The following is a 24,256-nucleotide window of genomic DNA, read 5'->3' on the forward strand; positions in this document are numbered from 1 at the left end:
CCCACTCCAGTATTCCTGCCTGGAGAATCCCAATGGACTGTAGCCCACCAGGCTCCTCTGTCCATGGGCTTGCAGAGTCGGACATGACTGAGTGACTAAGCACAGCACAATTAGATGTTTGAATGTGAAGTCACTCAGTCGTGTCCGACTTTTGCGACCCCATGGACTGTAGCCTACCAGGCTCCTCTGTCCATGGGATTTTCCAGGCAATAGTACTAGAGTGGATTGCCATTTCCTTCTCCAAGGGATCTTCCCAACCCAGGGATTGAACCCAGGTCTCCCGCATCCTAGACAGACGCTTTACCGTCTGAGTCCTAAATACCAAGGCTCAAGGTCTAGTGAAAGTCAGCTCTGCCATCTTGGACCTAATTGGCTCTAACCAGTTTTTTTATGGCTGTGTCATTCCTAACAAAATCAATTTATCTAACTAATTGTAATCCAATTATAGAAAATTCTGATCATGCATGACTTTTTAGTATTTTGCATACCTTTTTTTTTTTTTTTTTTTACTGAAAACACACTTCCTACTTTCCTTTAGCAACCAAGAACTAACTTTTATATTAGCATTTTATAGATTGGTGAGCATAAATACCAGTGATAATTTCTAAAACCCTTGCTTTCTTAGAACATTTTAGGATGGCACCAAACATTATTCATTTATAGTCCCAAATCTCTTTAGTTTCTCTGTAAAAGGAAATTAGTGTTTAGTAGTAAATTAGATGTTTAGGATGATCTAAAATAAATAAGATTAAGAATTGAGAATTAGGGATGTCTACATATTCAGGTTCATTTATCAATACATCTACTAGGAATCTATAAATAATGACTTCACCAGCTACAGCCCTCCCTGTGGGCACTGGCTTACCCTGTACTGTACCTCCCTACCCAGTGGCCTTGCTCCTGGATGGGCACCACTGGGTGGCTCTGAAGAACTAGGCAAGCTGCAGTTGCTGGTGGCAGTGAAGGGAACCTCCCTGACTCACATGTTGCCCCTCCAGACCTACTACAAATGCTCTCTGTTCCTGAGCTTGAGGTAAAATAGACCCTTGGTATCCTTTTTCACCTGGCTGTCAGCCCTTCCTATTGCTCTGTAAGAGTTCAGTACTGGCCTAGAGAGAGGGCACTCCAGCTTGGACATCCTGTAGGTTGAAAATAATGTTAAGATAGTAGCATCTGGTTAATTTTGCTTAGCTGCTGGAGACAGCTGAGTCTTTCCTTCTTCACTCCAATGCTTCATTCAACACCAAGACTTTTTAGTTGTTGTGGACTATACCTTTTTGGGCAAATTCCCCATCCAAGAAGTTGGATACTTTCATCTTCAAACCATACACAGAATCCCACCATTTTTCACCATTTCCATTGCTAACCTGAACCATGTACATCTGCTTTCTTGATTATTAGCAGCACTTAACTTCCCTAACTGTTCTCTCTCCTGTCACCTTGTCCCACTCACACTCCGCCATCAGCACTGAGATCAAAGAAATATTTTTAAAAAAATGAATTTCCCATTTGATTGTTCCCTGGTTCTAAACTCTCTCCTTCTTCATTTTATTCAAGAGTAGAAGGCAAGCTCCTTATGATGGCCTAAAGTCCTCTCCAGAACCATTGACCTCATCTCCCATTTATTTACTCCAGCTCCCAGTTACTCACTCACTCTTTGCTGTTCCCCTCTGACTTCATGTGTGTGACCATTCCTTCTATCCCCCACTGTGTCCTTACTTTCCTCAGGTTCTTTATGAAATGCTATCTTAATTCAGGTCTGCCCTGTCCACCTTACTTAACGGAAAGTCCCTCAGTCATGTGGGACTCTTTGCGATCCTATGGACTATACAGTCCATGGAATTCTTCAGGCCAGAATACTGGAGTGGGTAGCCTTTCCCTTCTCCAGGGGATCTTCCCAATTTAGGGATTGAACCCAGGTCTCCCACAATGCATGTGGATTCTTTACTAACTGAGCTATCAGGGAAGCCCTGAGCTATAAGTGAAGCCCAAAGTCGCTCAGTCGTGTCCGACTCTTTGTGACCCTTACTTAGAGTTATAGAATTTCCCTAGGCTGACCCATTGCTCTTACACTGCAATGGTTGTCTCCCTAACACTACCACCATTTTAATGTGTTATATGACTAATTTGTTACTTTGATTATTTTCTGTCTCTCTCAAATAGAATGTGAAATTCACGACAGCATGGATTTTGTGTTTTGTTCATCGTGCTGTCCAATAAACAGAATATATCTGTCTGTTTAGGTATTCAATAAACACTTGGAAGAATTCATAAATATTGTGCTATTTATCACACATTATTATATTAAAATTTTAAATGTATATGTGTACATATTATACTTATTGTATTTCTGTCTCCTTCTTTTTAGATAGCAAATTACTCAAGGTTATAGGAGGTGTCTCTTTGTTCATTTACCAAGAACCATTTTACTTCAAGACTGATACTGTACTTAGTACTTGAGTATTGTTTTAGGATAATTGTTGATTAGCCATGATGATCTTGGCTAATTGTTCTAGGAAACTAGAGGTGCATCTTTTTTTTACAATTTTAATATGAAAATTTTATGTCATATATTTACTTTTGATATGGTTTCAGATTCAACATTGTAGCTAACCTTCAAGAAATTACCACTTACTGATTTTTTGTATAGTATTATAGCAAAGAAGAATTTTCACAATTATCTGAAAAGACTTTTAAGATACTTCTGTCTTTTCCAATTACTTATCTGAGTGAGGCCAGATAAGTAATTATATCATTCATTATATCAACCAAAATAACATATCACATCAAATTAAAGACAGAAGCAGAGAAGGACACACAAATCTGAGAAAGTCAAAACAATGTTTTAAATGAAGTTATATGGTAAATGTGTTTGGAATATTTACAAAGTGCTGAAAACTATAATAGTGGGAACTGACATAAAATAAATTAAGTGCTAGAGGAGGAAACCGACTAACTTTTCAGGTTCTGTTCTGATGTGGATGGAGTCTGGGACATGACTTTCAGGAAATTAAGACTGCAAAAAACTCAAGTAAAGGGAAAGTTGATCAGGGAAAGTTTTGAGAAAAATTATAATGAAAGGGAACAGAAGACCAGAGCCCTGAGGAAGACTATTCTGCTTCTTTGCCAAAAGGCACTGGCGTTCAATGTTTGAATTGATCTGCTTCTTGTATTCTTTTCTTGTTTGTTTCCTACTGGCTGTGATTACTAACATAGAGTTCCATTTGTATTTTCTTGATTTCTTTTAAATGTCTCACTTGTTGAAACTGCCAAAATATACCAAGCTACTGATATGCAAAGAGAATAGCCTGTAAATTGACCTAGGCACGGATGCTTCCTCCATGGCTCAGAGGTAAAGAATCTGCCTGCAATGCAGGATATGCTGATTCAATCCCTGGGTCAGGAAGATCCCCTGGAGAAGGGCATGGTAACCCACTCCAGTATTCTTGCCTGGAGAATCCCATGGACTGATGGGCTACAATAGGGCCCCAAAGAGTGGGACATGACTGAAGATGCTGAGCATGCAAGCACAAACTCAGGAGACAACCTTGAATAAAGAACTCACACACAAAAAAGAAAATGATCCGAGGGAATTAATGTGAATGAACAAAGATACTTGGAGTTAAAGGTACACTGATGGTTAAAGACAAAAATAAAAATATAAACAAATATGAATTCAAAACAAATAAATAAAACAAGCCGGCAAAACTCTATAATTTTTCATCCACTCAAACATTTTTTTATACATATTATACTCTCTTCATCCACTTTCCACAATAATTTTTATTTCTTTAAGATTACAAATATTGTATTTACTTCCATACTGAACTAGCTAAGTCATTTTCAGATGTGGACACCAGCCAAGCAAAAAAAGAGGAGAAAAGGCTCATTTCACAACTCAAATTAGTAAGAGCAAAAACAAACAAAAAAAGGCAAATAAAATTACTTGGTTTAACCTTACTTTCTACTACTATTATACATGGGATTCTTTTAGAATATGCATAAATTAGTAGTGCAGTAGACTTTTTTTATTAAATTATTTTCATAGGAAAGAATTAAGAAGAACATAAAAGAGTTTTGGTAGACAACCTGTCAAAGTTCTTTTCCAGCTGTGGAACTATCCTGAGTTTGGAACATGACATTTACAACTCCACAGGAAGAATAGCACAGCAACTTCGTTCCCAAATTTATCTGAACAAACCTCCTACACAATGTGAAATATTTAGAAGCTTTCCTAAGACTCTTGCCATGATCTTTGCCTCTCTCCTTTTACAATCAAGAGGATTTTAAATGAGTTTTTAATCAATATGTAAAATCTATGCCACTGTGTTACAGTTTACATTTATTTCCATTATCCCCACTATTAATATAGCTTATAATAAATCTTTACTAAATGATTTTGTCAATGTCAATGAAACGTTGTGAAAAACAGTGAAACAGTGATTGATTGTACTTCTGGCACATTCTACTTTTCTTTTAGAAGAGCAGCACTTTAGCACTACAAAGTTATTTATTTGAAATTATTATTTACGTTTTCCCATCTTTATTGAGATACAATTGATATATAACATGGTGTTAGCTTAAGTGTACAACATAATGATGATATATGTATACATCTTAACTACATAGCTTTCATATTTGTTTATTCAAAGAGTTAAACCTTTTTACAGGTAGAATTTATCTCTGCCTTCGTAATGACTCTGAGCAAAGAAAATAGTTTTTCAAAAGGGAGTAGGCACTTTAGCAGTGCCAACATATGGAACACTCTATGCTAGACCTTTCTAATTTAGATTAAAGCAACTCCTTAATTTTTAGGTTGCATTTGGTTAAACACTTTAACCTGATAAAATGCTAGTTTCAACCAATGCATTGGACACCTAAGTAGGTATTACATTAATACTTGTTGAGTGATTGATTAATCTTGGCATTCTAATCTTTTGTTTTCTAATTTTGGCACTGTGGAAAATGTCAGGTTCCATGCCTTCTCTACCCTCAACCAAAAAGGCAACATGTTTCATTCATATTTGAAAAAGCATATTCTAGAAATGTCACAGTAACCTTTTAAGATGACAGTCTCTGCCTAGGAATTCTTGACAGCAACTATGCACAATTATGCCAGCTATATATCGAAACTTTTTTACATCATCTTCCAAAAGCGATAGTCTGAGCAGACAGCATTTAGATGATGGGAGGAAATGCAAACTTGATGCACACTTTTATAAGCTTTGAGATAAGAATAGAATAAGTAAGGTTCCATTTCTGGTTTATTCTTGTTGAAATGAGTAATTTATTTAAAGGTAATCATAATAGGTTTTCATTCCTTTGTGAAGTTTATCTCAATGGCTTATTAATATAAAACACTGAACACAATTTTTGTGCCTTGATGCTTTCATTGATGTATTTTTTTCAATTTATTGAAAAGTAAGAAAAATAAAGACAAATGCCAGAGTTGTTCTCCAAATCATTTAAAATATAGTGATGCATCTCTTAAGTAGTAAACATAAGGACCTAAAATATCAATGATTAAGAATATCTTTAATGTGTGTTCTTATACATAGAATATTAAGGTTATGTATAATTTATGATAATAGTAATGAACCTGCCTGCCCATGAGTCAGGAAGATCCCCTGGAGCAAGAAATGACAAGCCAATCCAGTTTTCTTACCTGGGGAATCCCATGGACAAAGGAGCCTGGTGGGCTACAGTGCATGGGGTCACAAAGAATCTGACATGACTGAGTCGACTTAGCACACATGCAATGATTAATATGATAGAGATGATGATGATAAGGATAATTTTAAGTAACATTTGTGTGCCTAATATTCCAGAGTTTGTTCAAAGTCTTACATATACCTTTAAGTGTCACAATGACTCTGTAAGGTAAGTACTACTATCATCTCCATTTTATGTATGAGGAAATACAAGTGAGGATTAAATAAAATTGTCCAAGTTTCTACTCTTTTTATACAGTGGAGCTGGGAAACACAATTGGCTCAGTTCTAAGGTTGGTGCTCTTTAACCCAAGCTTTTATTTTTGGTAAGGATAAAATAATAGAATCTTTATATCTCAGGGTAGTAATGATAATGAGGAGATTTCTATCAAGTGTTGTTTATAGAAAATGAACTTTTTAATTAAACAATAGGTCGTTGCATTTAAAACACACAATTGGCTTTAGCTTCATGGCTGGGACTGGGCTATCATCTAGGCCAGTAAAATTTCTGTAATTCTGAACTCAGTTTAGCTGGGGTTTTTCCCCTTGGGCTCTCTAACATAGGAGGGTCATATTCTATAATCCATTCCTCAACTGGGCCACAAGTGTGTGGAGAGACCATTGAAAAATTGAAATAGTAAAGAGAGTATTTCTCTGGTAAGTGAACATGAATGATGTCCTTTTTTTTTGGGGGGGGGGGGGAGGGCGCCAGGACCAACGATCACCAGCTGCCCTATTAGCAAAAATTATGCTTCCGAAATCTCTTGATGTCGATTCCACACGTAGAGCAAACGAGCTGCCCTATGTGTGCCACTCACGACAGAAGCCCTTTTTTTTTTTTTTTTTGTCCTTTTTAATGTTAAAGGGGTGGGAGTTTCCTGTAAGCATGAGCAAAGGAGTCCTTAGAGAAGACTAGTGTGTGTGTTGAGGGGTGGAGACCCCAGGGCCAGAAATTAAGCAATACTGGAGCAGGTAAATCAACCCTGAGTACTTGTTGGAAGGACTGATGCTGAAGTTGAAATTCCAGTATTTCGGTCATCTGAAGCAAACAGCTGACTCATTGGAAAAGTCCCTGATGCTGGGAAAGATTGAGGGCAGAGGGAGAAGAGGACATCTGAGGATAAGATGGTTAGACACATCAATGATGCAATGAACTTCAACTTGGGCAAACTTCGGGAGATAATGAGGGAGAGAGAGGCCTGGCCTGCTGTAGTCCATGGGGTTGCAAAGAGTCAAACATGACTGGGCGACTGAACAACAACAGCAACAGAGCTTAGGGTAAATATATCCACTTGTGGAGGGGGGCACTTACGGTTTAAAAACTTGAAGAGCATCTATTTGAATAAGCCACTATGCTTCTAAGTTTGGTAAGCTAGATGGCAGTTCCACAAGTGTCCATGGTCTAGAGCCCAGTGACTGCACTGTGGGAGAAGAAATGAGACCTTGATTTGAATCTACGATTCCGGTGGCCCCACGGGGATGAGCACATACCTGGCTGAGGAGATCTCGTGATGAGATGGAACATTTTGAGGGAAATCTATCAGCAAAGTCTAGCGCGAGGATCCAGTGATGATGGTCACACACCTATTAGCTCCAGCAGAAGGCACCATGTCTATTCTCTCCGTGGCCTCCAGAATGACGTAGGAAGTCCCCACAAAGGGGAAGAGCACAAACTCTACAAGAATTCTCTGGATTCAGAGTTGACTGGGGCCTCCTCATCATTGGAGATGAAATCTGGTTCATCTGGGTCGCTCTCTGAAAAAGAGTGAAAGATACTCCGGACCTTATCAACCTAAGGAGAGTTGTGCTGCATCCAATCTCTTCCTTGAGCTTTGAGCCTTTGATATAATAACTGTAATAGAAGGGTGAGCTTCCTGCAAGTCATAAAAATCCTAGTAAGAAGGGGAAGGGATTTTTCTCTCTTATAGGGCTTGTGCCTTTGGTTTGGACTCTCCCTCCTCATTTGAAGACTTGGTGATGGCATTGGGATTCTTGGTGGCAGCTCCCTTGGCTTTAATTCTCATTGACCTGGTCCTGGGGTGGCCCCTTATGAGTGGGTGGAGTGAGGATAATCAGTATCACTCAAGAATCTGGCCTTCAGATTCTGGGAGTCTTTTAGAAGGTTATGTATATTGGGGTCAGCTTCCCTCGTGGCTCAGCAGTAAAGAATCTGCTTGCAGTGCAGACTCAGGAGACACTAGTTCAATCCCTGGGTCTGGAAGACCTCCTGAAAGAAGGCATAGCAATGCATTCTGGTATTCTTACCTGGAAAATCCCATGGACAGAGAAGCCTAGGGGGTTACAGTCCATAGGGTTGCAAAGAAACATGACTGAAGCGACTGAGCACAGCACAGCACAGCACATTTTGGGGTCCTTGGAAAACCAGACAATTGCCTCATTTCTGGGGAAGTGAATAACCGTTCAGAGTTAGTATTAAACACTATCCTACCAACCGTCAATCAGCCCCCTAGCTACCCACCCCCCTCCTACTGTACCAGGTCTTTTAAAATATTTTGCATCTGAAGACAGATGGTCCCTGAAAAGATCTGCAGTGGACATCCCCTGGTGGGGGAATAGGTAGTCACTTCCCTCTCCAGGATGTTTCAATAGATCTCACAGAGATGTGGTCAGCCTTCCCTAGAGTGATGGAATCAGGATCATTCAGACCTAGACCTGGAGAGTGAAGAATTAGGGTTTTGGGGTGTGGGTATGCCTGGGTGCTGAGCAGTGCCCAGGCTGCTTTTATGGGCATTTCCCATTTGGTTAGGAGTTTGATGGGCTTTCCTGGTAGCTCAGACAGTAAAGAATGTGTGTGTAATATAGGAGATCTGGGTTTGATCCTTGGGTTGAGAAGATCCCCTGGAGAAGGGAATGGTTACCCATTTCAATATTCTTACCTGGAGAATTCCATAGACAGAGAAGCCTGGCAGGATTTAGAGCTAAGTGTTCTGGTACAGCCTGAAAACACAACAGCAAGGGAAAGAGAACCTCCCCCTCCTCCTTCTAGGGTCACTGCCTGGCACATTTATACAGTATCCCACACTTGGGAGGGAGGAAGTTTCCACTTTCCTCTCTTGACCACTAACCAACATCATTGGACCTTGTGAAAACTTAGCCAATTGTCCTAAGAGTTGGTAGTTGGGTTCTTGTGTACCTTTGGGAAACACACCTAAAGTCTAACACCTGCGGAGGAACATTACTCCCTTTCCTGTAGGTGGAAAACACATCTGTAGCACCTGAAACCAGCTCCAGTCATCAGTGCTCTGAGGTTCAGGAGGATTCTGGTTGCTTTTTTCAGAGTTTGCATTTTTGCATTTTGGAATGGAAATTTGAGATAAAACTCAGTACAATCAGTACAATGCAGTGAAAAATAGCACATGTAGGCCAGTAAGAGTGGACCTTTTCTAGACAGAGTTACCCACCTGGGAGAGCCCCTCAATAAGGCATGTGTAGCTAAAGAGCATTCCTCATGGTAATAGCAAGCTTGATTGGATCCACTCTACTTATAAAACCAATTGTTCTGAGGTAACATTTGTAACATAAAGTCCTAAGGTGTTGGGTGGTGAGCCCTGGTTCAACATGGGAAGTGAAATAGAGAAATCCATTACTCATAAGTCCTGGAGAAAAGTACAGAGTCTGCCCTGAGAGGAAACATGAAGCTCAACTCAGGGAACAAGTAGAGAGAGTAGGGCAGGAAATGGGCCCATGATTTTTATTAGGGTCACAAGTGGAGTGCTTGGTTCCTAGGCTAAGGAAGTGTTGGTCAATTCAAACTACAAGGAACAGGGTTTTGATATGCTACTGTTACAAATTATCACAAATTTAGTGCATTAAAAACAGCAAATGTTTATTAACTTGCAGTTCAGAACTTCAGTACTTCAGTGATCTGATGGTTGTTGTTCAGTGGCGAAGTCAAGTCTGACTATTTGCAACTTCATGGACTGCAACAAACCAGGCTTCATTGTCTTTCATTATCTCCCAGAGTTTGCTGAAACTTATGTCCATTGAGTTAGTGATGCCATCCAAACATCTTATCCTCTGTTGCCCCTTTCTCCTCTTGCCCTCATTTCTTTCCCAGTATCAGAGTCTTCCAGTGAGTCAGCTCTTCCCATCAGGCAACCAAAGTATTGGAGCTTCAGTTTCAGCATCAATCCTTTCAATGAATATTCAGGATTGATTTTCTTTAGGATGGACTGGTTTGATCTCCTTGAATCCAAGGGACTCTCAAGAGTCTTCTCCAGCAATGTAATTCTAAAATATGAATTCTTCCTCACTCAGCCTTCTTTATAGTCCAAATCTTACATCCATACTGGTCTTAAAAAGTTAAAATCAAGGTGTCCAACAGGTTCGGTTCCTTAATGCCATCTGTAGGGGAGAATCTGGAGAAGGCAATGGCACCCCACTCCAGTACTTTTGCTAGAAAATCCCATGGATGGAGGAGCCTGGTAGGCTGCAGTCCATGGGGTCGCGAAGAGTCGGACACAACTGAGCGACTTCACTTTCACTTTTCACTTTCATGCAGTGAAGAAGGAAATGGCAACCCACTCCAGTGTTCTTGCCTGGAGAATCCCAGGGATGGGGAGCTTGGTGGGCTGCCGTCTATGGGGTCGCACAGAGTCGGACACAACTGAAGTGACTTAGCATGCACAGTATGTTTCCCCATCTATTTCAAATGAAGTGATGGGACCAGGTGTCATGATCTTAGTTTTCTGAATGTTGAGCTTTAATCCAACTTTTTAACTCTCCTCTTTCACTTTCATCAAGAGGCTCTTTAGTTCTTCTTCACTGTCTGCCATAAGGTTGGTGTCATCTGCATATCTGAGGTTATTGATGTTTCTCTCTGCAATCTTGATTCCAGCTTGTACTTCATCCAGCCCAGCATTTCTCATGATGTACTCTGCATATAAGTTAAATAAGCACAGTGACAATAAACAGCCTTGACGGACTCCTTTTCCTATTTGGAACCAGTCTGTTGTCCATGTCCAGTTCTAACTGTTACTTCCTGACCTGCATACAGATTTCTCAAGAGGCAGATCAGGTGGTCTGGTATTCCCATCTCTTTCAGAATTTTCCACAGTTGATTGTGATCCACACAGTCAAAGGCTTTGGCATAGTCAATAAAGCAGAAATAGATGTTTTTCTGGAACTTTCTTGCTTTTTCGATGATCCAGCAGATGTTGGTAATTTGATCTCTAGTTCCTCTGCCTTTTCTAAAATCAGGTTGAACATCAGGAAGTTCATGGTCCACATATTGCTGAAGCCTGGCTTGGGGAATTTTGAGCATCACTTTACTAGCGTGTGACATGAGTGCAATTGTGCAGTAGTTGACTCATTGGAAAAGACTCTGATGCTGGGAGGGATTGGGGGCAGGAGGAGAAGGGGACGACAGAGGATGAGGTGGCTGGATGGCATCACTGACTCGATGGACATGAGTCTGGGTGAACTTTGGGAGTTTGTGATGGACAGGGAGGCCTGACGTGCTGTGATTCATGGGGTCGCAAAGAGTTGGACACGACTGAGTGACTGAACTGAACTGAACTGATTATCACATTGAGCTCAACTAGAAAATCTGGGATAACCTCTTATTTTTAGATCAGCTGATTTGTAACCATATTTCCATTTGCATCCTGAACTTCTTGTCCAGTAAAGAAACATGCAAGATTAAGATGTTTTTACCTTAAGGAAGCCATTATTCTGCCTACATTTTTTTTTTTTTTTTTTTTTGGCTTTGGTGGTTCTTTGTTGGTTTGAGGTCTTTACTCAGGTGAGGTATGGCCGCTCTCCAGTTGAGGTGCATGATCTTCACCTTGCAGGGGCCTTTCTTATTACTGAGCAGGGGTTCTAGGGCACACAGCCTTAAGGTGGGCTTGGTAGTTGCAGCACATGAGGTGGGTTCAGTAAGTTATGGCTCCCAGGCTCTAGAACACAGGCTCAATTGTTGTGGCACCCTGGTTTACATTGCTCTGCACCATGTGGGGTCCTACCGGATCTGGTATCAAATCCAAGTCTTCTGCATTGGCAAGTGCTTTCTTTACCACTGAGCCACCAGGGAAGTCCCCTACACAGGTTTGAAGTTCAAAAACATCCACTTCTGTCACTTTGTATATGTGTATGCATGCTCAGTTGTGCAACTGTGTCCAACTCTTTGCATCCCCAACGATTGTAGCCCGCCACGCTTCTCTATCTGTGTAATTTTTCAGACAAGAATACTGGAGTGGGCTATCGTTTCCTCCTCCAGGAGATCTTCCCGATCCAGGTTTTAAACCCATGTCTCCAGTGTCTCCTGCTTTGGCAAATGGATTCCTTACCACTGAGCCATCTGGGAAGCCAGTTTAGTTTATATTAGTCAAGTGATGACCTCTTCAATGTTGGGTATAAGCAGGGGAAGGTAAACAGTTGGTGAGTTTTGTTTCTACCTAATTTCTGTAGAATCCTTAATCCTCCACCCCTCATTCCTTTTTTCCTCTTCTTGATCTATTATCCTCTAGAGAAATGTTTCCACGTTTCTCTCACTTCTGGTCCTTTTCTCTTTCAAGCAACCTTCCTATAACTGGTATTGTGAAAACTATCAAATCCAAGATACGTGTTCAGTATTTTGGCTTTTAGTACTGGAATATCTCTAACTGAAGGTAATTTAGTTTATGATTTGTTGAAATTTTCCTCTTTCCCTTGTGCTTTCTCAAGAAATCTCTTAGATTTCCTCTCTTGCATAACTACCTTTGCTCTCTTTACCTGCAGGCTGCAGCACTATGAAATGTTTGTGTTTATGTCTCTATTCACAAGTAATGAAAATTTTATCATATAGTCTGTTTCTTAGTAAATCTGAAGGTGTGGCAGATGTGTGCATGTGTGTGTTTTACCACTCATTGGTCTTCAGATTTTGGTCTTTCAGATTCCCACAGAGAATATATAGAAAAAATGTGATTCAAGCAAACATTATTATCTTTTAGAGTCCAAGTTTTCTTGTATATTTATTCTTTACAGCTAAAGAGCTGATATTCTTTCTGATGAAGATGAAATTCTTTGCTTAAAACTAAAATATACTAGTAAAGATAAAGCTTTTAACAGGGATTTTAATGTTTTTCTAAGTGGCAAATCCTTCTATGCCATCTTTTTTTCTTTCTTTTTTTTTTTTCTGTAACTTGTTGACACATAAGACTGGCTAAAATTTAAATCATTTAGTAAAACAAAAATATGGTTCTTTAGAACTAAATAAAATTCCTATTCCTAGAATATCTCAGAAATAGCAAAAAGGCAAAACAAAACATGTCATATGCAAATTCAAATGTTCATATATTAATCGAAAAATCATGCAGAAATATGAAACAATTAATTCCTATCTCAGTTTCTAGTCCCAAATTATCTTTGAATTAAAGGAATTTGAACTAGATGATTTCTATTTCAATAATTATAGCTTTATACCTAATAGCCCTGTTTGTTTTCTATTACTAAAATTGCTTTTTATTCCTACTTCATGTCTTCAATATGTTCTTTTTCCTTTTTCTTTTCCATATTAACACATATACCCACACATTAACTCTGATTCTCTTTTATGGTGATTTCCATTCCTCATGGTATTTAACTGTGGTTGTCTTTCTCATATGTCATGTTTTCATTTTGAATGCTCATGGAGTTTTGCTTTCTTCCAGGTAATTATAGCCAACTGGGGCCAATGGAAGGATTAGTTTCTAAGCTCTGTCTTGTTCTCTTTTAGTTAAAATTATAACATAATATTTCAAACTTTTGTTTTATTGCAATCATGGAAATATATTTTTCATAGTGTATTTAAGAAAGTGACATATACTTGTATTTATTAAAATATTTATTAAATGTCTACTGAATATCAGGTATTCAATAAACACTGAATAATAATAATACATTGTATTGTGCACCAATAAAATCTGACTCTAGGTGTCAGGACTGAATAAAACAGACTAATAGGTATGTCTTCAGGGAGCTAACATTAGACAAGAAAATAAATATATGGTAACTATGTACACACAGAGAGCCACATATAGATATACAGCTAGAAATAGATACAGATAAACACACAAGGAGCTCAAATCAGTCCCTAAAGAAAATCCACCCTGAATATTCATTGGAAGGACCGATACTGAAGTTGAAACTCCAGTGCTTTGGCTGCCTTTTGGTCAGAGCCGACTCACTGAGAAAGCCCCTGATGTTGGGAAAGATTGAAGGCAAAAGGAGAAGGGAACAGCAGAGGATAAAATAGATAACGTCACTGACTCAATGGACATGAATCTGAGCCAACCCCAGGAGATTGTGGAAGACAGAGGAGCCTGGCGTGCTGCAGTTCATGGGGTCACAGACAGTCGAACACAACTTAGTGACTGAACAGCAACAACACACACACACATTTGAAAAGTTTAACTTACATTAAAAACAATATATACTTAGTGTCACTCATGTGATACACCTGTGTTTCAATTCACTTTCATTCCATTTACACACGTTCATTGTGGCCCACTAAGATGGTTTTCTGCAAACAAGTATTTCTCCAACCTGCTCTAACCTTAATGTGGGCCTCTTGTCCTGTCCCTCTTCAGGGCAGTGATTTCTCCAGTGCTGGGTTCCACATAAGTCACCATATATTCCCACAGAGTTTTCAGAGTCCAGCTGTAATTGTGAACAGATCCTTCAATCCTCCTTCTCATGGGGTTCAGCACAGAGCTTAGGAGCAGATGCTTGTTTTTCATTTGGTCAAAATCATCAATGCTAGCTTAAGTATTTCATGACTCTAACTTTAATTATTTGAGAAAATTGGATTTAAGTTATAGGGAAGGGACTTCCCTGGCAGTCCAGTGGTTAAGACTTAGCTTTCCAATGTACGGGGTGTGGGCTTGATCCCATGTCTGGCAGCTAAGATCCCACATCTCAAAGCCAAAAAAAAACAAAAAAAAGAACAAAACAGAAGAAATATTGTAACAAATTAAGTAAAGACTTAAAAAAAAAGATGGTATTCTAATATTTTAAAAGTATAGAAAAATAGGAAGATTAAAGGAAATATTAGTCAATCATTGATTATTTTTGCAAAAGAAGAGAAACAAGAAGCAATAGCATATTTACCCACTAAGTTTTTAAGTACATTTAAGACCATAATAGCATAATCAAAAGCAGAGACATTACTTTGCCAACAAAGGTCCGGCTAGTCAAGGCTATGGTTTTTCCTGTGGTCATGTATGGATGTGAGAGTTGGACTGTGAAGAAGGCTGAGAGCCAAAGAACTGATGCTTTTGAACTGTGGTGTTGGAGAAGACTCTTGAGAGTCTCTTGGACTGCAAGGAGATGCAACGAGTCCATTCTGAAGGAGATCAGTCCTGGGATTTCTTTGGAGGGAATGATCCTAAGCTGAAACTCCAGTACTTTGGCCACCTCATGCGAAGAGTTGACTCATTGGAAAAGACCCTGATGCTGGGAAATATCGAAGGCAGGAAAAAAGGGGACGCCAGAGGATGAGATGGCTGGATGGCATCACTGACTCAATGGACGTGAGTCTGAGTGAACTCCAGGAGTTGGTAATGGACCGGGAGGCCTGGCATGCTGCGATTCATGGGGTCGCAAAGAGTCGGACACGACTGAGCGACTGAACTGAACTGAAGACCATAATTACCAAGAATATTTTAGGATTGTCCTTTAAGTGAGGAAAAAACTATCATTCTGTTATTATGATACAAAGCAATAAATAAATAAATAAACTACTTAAAAAATATTAAATTAAAAGTAACACCTAATCTATCTTATCTGCATAAGCAAAATTACCAAGATATTAAAAATATGCTTTAAATTATATAATTAGATAGGGCTGACCTAGCTGTGGAATAATAATGACTACAATATTTAAGTATGTAAACATCATGCTTTTTAAGATGTAGTTGAATATACTGATATTCAAATTAACATATGATTTTAATATTAGAGAATATCCAGACTTTACAATATATTTAAATATGTATTGAATTTTCTTATTTATTCTTAGAAATCTTTTTATAGTTTATTGGTGTATCTTAACAAATATATATGTTACACACACACCTTTATATATGTACACACATTTAGATACAGTTAGAGTTTTAAACACATATTTAATGCCATTATATGTATACTATAAAATTGTTATATACACACATGTAATTTTATATATCTATATAATTACACAGATAATTATGTATGTATTTTTACACATAATACTTCTTTGTAGCAGTTTTTGTTGTAGATCAGTATTCATAGATTAAATCCATTATTTTGCTTTGAGGTATGTTATTTTTTTAATGTATAATTTATGTATCAAGGTTTTAGGGTTTTGCCATATATGTGTACAGTATAATCCTCACCTCAATTAACCTATAGAATATTTTCATCATTGCTCTAGGTTTCTCATCCTGTTTTAGTAAATCTATACTCCCAAGTCCTCCAGGGCAAAACAGTTTTCTGATTTCTATCACCATCAATTAGTTCTGCCAGTCTAAAACTTAATGTGGATGAAATTACACAATGTGTATTATATTATAACTAGGTTCTTTAACTTGCCACAAAATTTTGAAACTCATCCATGTCATTGCACGCATCAGTTGTTTGTCCCTTGTTTTGTTGGATATGAAGTGAGTAAATGCTATAATTTCTTTATCTATTAATGGATTTAAAGCATTAATGAATATTAGTGTAATTTTCCTCTTCTGACTACTATGAAAAGTTTTTGTGACTATTCTGAGAATAATCATTGTGTCATGTATCTATAAGTTTGAATAGATGGCTTATAGTGTAGGTCTTCTTTAATAAAACAAAGAAAAAACCTGCCAAATTGTTCTGAAATGATTGTAGCATCATATACCCCAGACGAAATGCGTGTGTGATTCACTTGCTACACATATTAACTTTTAATACTATCAGCATTTAATTTTAGTAAATAAAATTAATATGAAATAATATATTGTTGTGGCTTTAATTTATATTTCCCTGAAGACTAATGTGTAAAGCATTAGTTCATCTGATTCAGAAGTAGTTTACAAATTTTATAATCGATTATTATGATGATTCAATTATTAGATATGCTTGCAAACATAAAGACACATATATAAATATTCTGAATACAAGTATTTAGACAGCTTTCAGTTCAGTTCAGTTCAGTCACTGAATCATGTCTGACTCTTTGTGACCCCATGGACTTCCGCACACCAGGCCTCCCTGTCCATCACCAACTCCCAGAGTTTACTCAAACTCATGTCCATTGAGTCGGTGATGCCATCCAACCATCTCATCCTCTGTTGTCCCCTTCTCCTCCCGTCTTCAATCTTTCCCAGCATCAGGGTCTTTTCCAATGAGTCAGTTCTTCACATCAGGTGGCCAATGTATTAGAGTTTCAGCTTCAGCATCGGTCCTTCCAATGAATATTCAGGACTGGTTTCCTTTAGGATGGATTGGTAGGATCTCCTTTCAGTCCAAGGGACTCTCAAGAATTTTCTCCAATACCACATTTCAAAAGCATCAATTCTTCAGTACTCAGCTTTCTTTATAGTCCAACTCTCACATGCACACATGTGAGACTACTGGAAAAACCATAGCTTTAACTAGACAGACCTTTGTTGGCCAAGTAATGTCTCTGCTTTTTAATATGCTGTCTATGTTGGTCATAGCTTTTCTTCCAAGGAGCAAGCGTCTTTTAATTTCATGGCTGCAATCACCATCTGCAGTGATTTTGGAGCTGAAGAAAATAAAGTCTTTCACTGTTTCATTTCCCCTTCTATTTGCCATGAAGTGATATGACTGGATGCCACGGTCTTAGTTTTCTGAATGTTGAGCTTTAAGCCAACTTTTTCACTCTCCTCTTGCACTTTCATCAAGAGGCTCTTTAGTTCTTCACTTTCTGCCATATGGGTGGTGTCATCTGCATATCTGAGGTTATTGATATTTCTCCCAGCAATCTTGATTCCAGTTTGTGCTTCATCCAGCCCAGCATTTCTCATGATGAACTCTGCATGTGAGTTAAATAAGCAGGGTGACAATATACAGCCTTGACATACTCCTTTCCCTATTTGGAACTTGTCTGTTGTTCCATGTCCAGTTCTAACTGTTGCTTCCTGACCTGCATACAGATTTCTCAAGAGGCTGGTTGGGTGATCTGGTATTCCCATCTCTTTCAGAATTTTCCACAGTTTGTTGTGATTCACACAGTCAAAGGCTTTGGCATAGTTGATAAGGCAGAAATAGATGTTTTTCTGGAACTCTCTTGGTTTTTCGATGATCCAGCGGATGTTGGCACTTTGATCTCTGGTTCCTCTGCCTTTTCTAAATCCAGCTTGAACATCTGGAAGCTCACTGTTTAGGTACTGTTGATACCTGGCTTGGAAAATTTTGAGCATTACTTTACTAGCGTGTGAGATGAGCACGATTGTGCTGCAGTTTGAACATTCTTTGTCTTTTAGACAGCTTTACAGTTATTGAATCTTTTCTGCAAAATTGTGACTTGCCCTATCATTTTCTCAGTATTTATTTTGAGGAGTTGAAATGTATAATTTGATAAAGTCTAATTTATCCATTTCTTTCTACATTTAATGATTTTAGTGCCTTTATAAGAAATCTTGACCTCGAGGTCACAAAGATAAAATCCCAAATCTTCTTCTAAGACATTGTTGTTTGAATATTTATGCTCAGTTTGATTATCCATTTCAATTTAATGTTTGTGAATCATTTGAGGTAAGAATATTAATCCTCATTTTCCCTTGTACAAACACCAAGGTGTTTTAGAACATTTCCTGAAGGGAAAAGCCTTTCCCTGGTTAATTACCTTAATGTTTAATCAAGATTTAATTGCTCATATATGGTTATGTCTACTCCTAGACTCTTTATTCTGTCCCATTGATATTTCATGTATCCTACATTCTCCTAATTTAATAGATTTCTAGTAACCATGGGGCTTCCTTGGTAGTTCGGACAGCAAAGAATCTGCCTGCAATGCAGGAACCCGGGTTTGATCCCGGGTTGAGAAGATCCCCTGGAGAAAGGAATGGCAACCCACTCTAGTATTCTTGCCTAGAGAATCCCATGGACAGAGGTGCCTGGCAGGCTATAGTCCATGGGGTTGCAAAGAGTGGGATACAATTGAGAAACTGACACTTTATAGTAATTGTGTATTAAAATCAAGTAGTTTACACATTCTATCTGTGTCCCTTATGTATTCTTATGTTCATTTTAGAATAAACTTAACAGTTTCTATTAAGAAAACCTGTTGGATTACTCCATGGTTGACTTTGAATTTGCATATTATTTTTGGAAGGATTTACATAATATGTTTAAATTCTTTAAATTTATGACATGATCTATGTCTCCATTTATTCAAATCTTTCATTTCTCTCTGTTCTATTTTACAGCTTTCATTGTAGTAGGCTTGCCATATTTATTCCAAGTATTTTTTATTTGAAGTTGCTGTAAATAGTATTATTTTTAAAATGGCTTTAATTTTCAATAGTTTGTTTCTAGTGTAGTAAAATACAATTAATTCTTTCATGTTGATTTGGGTCTTACAATGTTGCTAAATTTATGTGTTAGTCTTATTTTTTCCTGATTAGTCTTTTATACAAAAAGCAATTGAATTTTCTGAAAACAAAATAATTTCTTCTTTCAATATTTACTAAACAAATTTATTTGTTTTCTGTTTGCATTGGCTAAGAACTCCAACAAAATGTTGAATAATACCGAGAGCAGGTGTCCTTGACTTATTCCCATCATAGGAAATGTGTGGTCCATACACTAAGTATTAGGTTAGGTACTGGTTTTCATGGACATCTTTTATTATATTAAAGATGTTCCTTTGATACCTAAGTCACTGAAACTATTTCTCACAATTGGGTATTGAATTTTGTCAGATGATTTCTGTGCATTTCTAAAGATAATATTGATCTTATTTTTTATTCTGTTAATGCTGTTAATTACATTGATTGATTTTGAATGTCAAATGCATCACTCTAAGTCATTTACAGATGTCAACTCTTTAAATCATTAGAATATTTCAGTGAGAGAGCTCTTATTAATTTACCCAAGGTTGCTCAGATAAAATTTGTCAAAATAAGATTTGACACTGAAAGTTTAATACCTGAGTCAATGTTCTTCGCCACTCCTATATTTAATGATAGTCTTTTCTCATCAGCAACATGAATAAAATCACTTAATACTCTTATAGCAAATATAAATGATACAAATCTATATTACAAATAAAGCAATATAAGCATTTTGAACACTGTCAGATGATACAAAAATGTACTAAAGGTCAAAATTCTTCATAAAATCTCCTAGGAATTTTAGTATTTATGGAATTAAGGTGTCTAATCTCTATTACCTAATTCTTAAGGAAGAAAAAACAAATGTCTCTTCTTGGCAGAAACCCTCATTCCTGTCAGCTTCACTTGGTTTAATGATGAGAAAAACAATAAATGTTTGGCAAGCATTTAAACATGTGACTACAGTTTTAAAAGCTGGTGATAAACATTTTTTCAACATGAAAAGTTAAAATTATAACAGCTCAGCCCTCTTGAGGGCTTTCATTGAATTCTTTAGTTTGCGAACAAAGTCCTTCTGCATAAAAACACCAGAATATTACAGAAAATACAAAATTGAAATTAGTACATTTGTATTTTCATACTAAATAAAATAATTTTGAGGATTTTTCTCATATCAACCTTACCCAATAAAGACTATTAACAGAATTAGAATGCAGTTATTTAAATTTTTTCACAAGAGAGCTAAAAGATACTTATTTCTATGATAAATAATATTTTGCCTTATATAACATGTTATTCCAGAGTATGATAATATGCATTTTATTTGATCTTTAATAATTCCTATGCGGCTTCCCTGGTAACTCCGTGGTAAAGGATCCACCTGCCAATGCAGGAGATGTGAGTTTGATCCCTGGGATGGGAAGATCCTATGGAGAAGGAAATGACAACCCTCTCCAGTACTCTTGCCTGGGAAATCCCATGGGTAGAGGAGCCTGGTGGGCTACAGTCCTCAGGGTTGAAAAATACTTAGTGGCTAAACAACTACAACAACAAGTGTTTCTATAACTGGTAGATCCTGTTTCATATTTACTAGTCACATTTCAATGGCATTTGCTTTCTGCTGATTTTGAGGTGTTTATTCCCCTATCGATTACCTTTCCTAAGTAATTTTTGTCAATTCTTAACCCTTAAGAATTATGTATAAATCGGCTAATTTCTGGACGTCACTAAGTTCTCAAATTTCCTGAAGAATTTTGTTCATAGGTCTTAAAAGGATAAAATTGAGATGAAGGGTCTCTTCCTCCCTCAAAATCTTGACCCCCTGCTGATTATGTCAGCTCTGTGTCCAGTCCGACAGGAAACACCATGTGTTAGAACATTCCGCTGTCCTAACCTGCCAGATCTTGCTTCAGTGTCAAAAGGAGGAAGTCTCTTTTCCCAGTGTGGTGCTCAGACAGGAGCTTCAGTCCAAAGTACATCGAGGTTCCCACAGTGGAAGCGCTAAGCAATCTGTAATTAAGCTCATTTCATGTAACCATAGACTTATGTGGCAGGGTCTAAAAAGACACCAGCCATATCACATTTTTTCTGCCCTAAAACATGTCATTTTCAATTACTCAGCTCTGGCGTTTGATGTGAGTCACCATCACATACCATAACCTTTTTAAAGGTGACCCTTGGAAGGGCATCTTCCTTTCCTAGATTTGGCCCCTTTTAGGGTATACTTACCCTGGAGAAGGGAATGGCAACCCACTCCAGTATTCTTGCCTGAAGACTCTCACGGACAGAGGAGCCTGATGGGCTACAGTCCCTGGGGTGGCAAAAAGTCGGACATGACTGAAGCAACTTAGCACAGCACAGGGTCTACTTAGGACTTCCCTGGTAGCTCAGCTAGTAAAGAATCCACCTTGAAGGCAGGAGACCTAGGTTCAATTCCTGGCTTGGGAAGTTCCCCAGGAGAAGAGATAGGCTATTCGCTTCATTATTCTTGCACTTCCCTGGTGGCTCAGATGGTAAAGATCCACCATGCAGGAGACCTGGGTTTGATCCCTGGGTTAGGAAAATCCCCTGGAGGAGGGTATGGCAACCCTTTCCAGTATTCTTGCCTGGAGATTCCCCATGGACAGAGGAGCCTGGCAAGCTACATCCATGTCGATGAGGTCGTAAAGAGTTGGACATGACTGAATGACTAAGCACGGCACAGCAAAGGGTCTACTTAACATATGCTTTATTTTTTTTTTTTTCTTTTTTTTTTAATTTTTTTTTTTTTATTTTTATTTTTATTTTTTTTTTATTCTTCCAATTTTATTTTATTTTTAAACTTTACATAATTGTATTAGTTTTGCCAAATATCAAAATGAATCCACCACAGGTATACATGTGTTCCCCATCCCGAACCCTCCTCCCTCCTCCCTCCCCATACCATCCCTCTGGGCCGTCCCAGTGCACCAGCCCCAAGCATCCAGCATCGTGCATCGAACCTGGACATATGCTTTAAAACATCAAGACTTATGGTGAAGTGGAGAACAAAATTTCTAATTTTAAAGGCGATGATGAGGGTTTCTTAAATAAATGAGAGCTGCCTTCTATCTGAATGGTAGGCAAGAGTCCTCTCAGCAATCAGAAGTGGTAAAGCCTGGTGGGAATGCAAAATGGCACCACCACTTTGGAAGACAGTTTGGTATTTTCGTATGAAACTAAATGTGATACTACTACCATATGATTCTACAATCATGCCCTTGATATTTATCCAAGTGAGATGAAAATTTAAGTGTATACAAAAACCTGCACATGCAACTTAAAAACAGCTTTATTTATAATTGCCAAAGCTTGAAAGCAACAAAGATGTCCTTCAGCAGGTAAATGAATAAAGAAATTGTGGTACATCTGAACAATGGAATATTAAGAAGCATTAAAAAGAAAGGAGCTACCAAGTCACGATAAAGACATAGAGAAACCTGAAATGCTTATTATAATCGAAAGAAGCTAATCTGGAAAGGCTATATACTATATGATTCTAAATATATGACAAAAGGCAAAAGCTATTGAGATAGTAAAAAAAAAATAAACAATTGCCAGGGCTTGTTGGCTTGTTGGCAATTGCCTCCCCATAAGGGAGGGAGAGGTGAATAAGTAGAGCACAGACCATCTTTAGGACAGTGAAATTATTCTGTATGTTACAATGTGAAGTGAAAATCAGTCATGTCTGACTCTTTGCAACCCCATGGATTATACAGTCCATGGAATTCTCCAGGCCAGAATACTAGGTAGCCATTGCCTTCTCCAAGGGATCTTTCCAACCCAGGGATTGAACCCAGGTCTCCCACATTTCAGGCAGATTCTTTACTGTCTGAAATCACCAGGTAGCCCAAGAATACTGGAGGGGGTAGTCTATCCCTTCAGTAGATCTTCCCGACTGAGGAATAGAACCAGAATCTCCTGTATTGTAGGTGGATTCTTTACCAACATTAACTTGCTGATATTAGATTAAGCCATATAAAATAAGAAGTTTAAAACTTTTTCTTGGCCAAAATATCAGATTTGGGAGACTTTATGTAATTTATATAATCATATATGTGATTTATTATATAATACTGTACATAGTAGGTTAAATCACATACAGTTGCCCATCTCTGATTTTCTGACCAAGAAAAAAGTTTTAAATTTTTAATTTTGCATGGATCAATCTATCATCAAGTTAATGTTAATTTGTATTTATATAAGGGGATGAAACACCAAGGTTATTTTTCTAGGTTGATGCTCAATATAAAGCTTCAAAGAAGGGTGAGCCCAGTGTACTACTTACATTTTGCTGAGGGAGTCTTTTGGTTTTGTTTTCGGTTTTCCTTACTGAGAAGCATATGGAAGACTGAGGCCAGAAGCTAGATACTTGAAAAAACAAAAACAGGGGGAAATTTTAGAAAATGGAATCAAGAATCCATTGGTTTAGCATTTGGTTTCTGTATTCAATATGTATTCAAAAAATATTTAGAAATATCTTTCAGGAGAGGTATCCTTTTACACACTAGGGTTACAAGATTTCTCAGTTGAGACAGTTAGGATACAAGAAAGAGCATCGAGAACCAAAGGAGGGGAAAAAAAAAAAAGACTCCAAATTTAATGGATTCCAAAAATCAGAGAGATGAGCAGAAAATCATGAAGAATCTTTTGCTCCATCTAGGATGACAGGTCATCCTCCAGATCCATTGGGGATTTCTGGGAAAACACATCTGATTTATACTTTAGAAGTAATTTTATTTGCTGTGAAATAAGCTGATTAGTTTGGCATGTTAAAAAGGCAATGGCCATTGAGGTGAATGCAGTAGACCAGTCAAGAAATGATGGATGTGGAACCAAAAGTGAAAGTGGGAATAAAGAGGGAAAATTTGAAAATATTTCACATAAAAATATCAGGAAAAAAGGGACTTTCCTTGTGGCTCAGCAGTAAAGAATCTGCCTGCAAGTGCAGGAGACACAGGAGACACAGTTTCACTCCCTGGGTCAGGAAGATCCTCTGGAGGAGGAAATTGCAAT

The 24,256-nt window shown here is 37.9% G+C and overlaps 1 non-coding gene across 1 annotated transcript; it reads right to left on the minus strand.

Moving 5' to 3' along the window:
- Positions 1-6,412: 6,412 nt before the first annotated feature.
- LOC139178114 (U11 spliceosomal RNA) lies at positions 6,413-6,545 on the minus strand. Its single transcript, XR_011562535.1, has one exon. It is a non-coding gene; the product is annotated as a U11 spliceosomal RNA (small nuclear RNA).
- Between the last annotated feature and the right edge of the window lie 17,711 nt (positions 6,546-24,256).

The sequence above is a fragment of the Bos indicus genome, chromosome 20, assembly GCF_029378745.1.
Source record: "Bos indicus isolate NIAB-ARS_2022 breed Sahiwal x Tharparkar chromosome 20, NIAB-ARS_B.indTharparkar_mat_pri_1.0, whole genome shotgun sequence".
Taxonomy (NCBI): Eukaryota; Metazoa; Chordata; class Mammalia; order Artiodactyla; family Bovidae; genus Bos; species Bos indicus.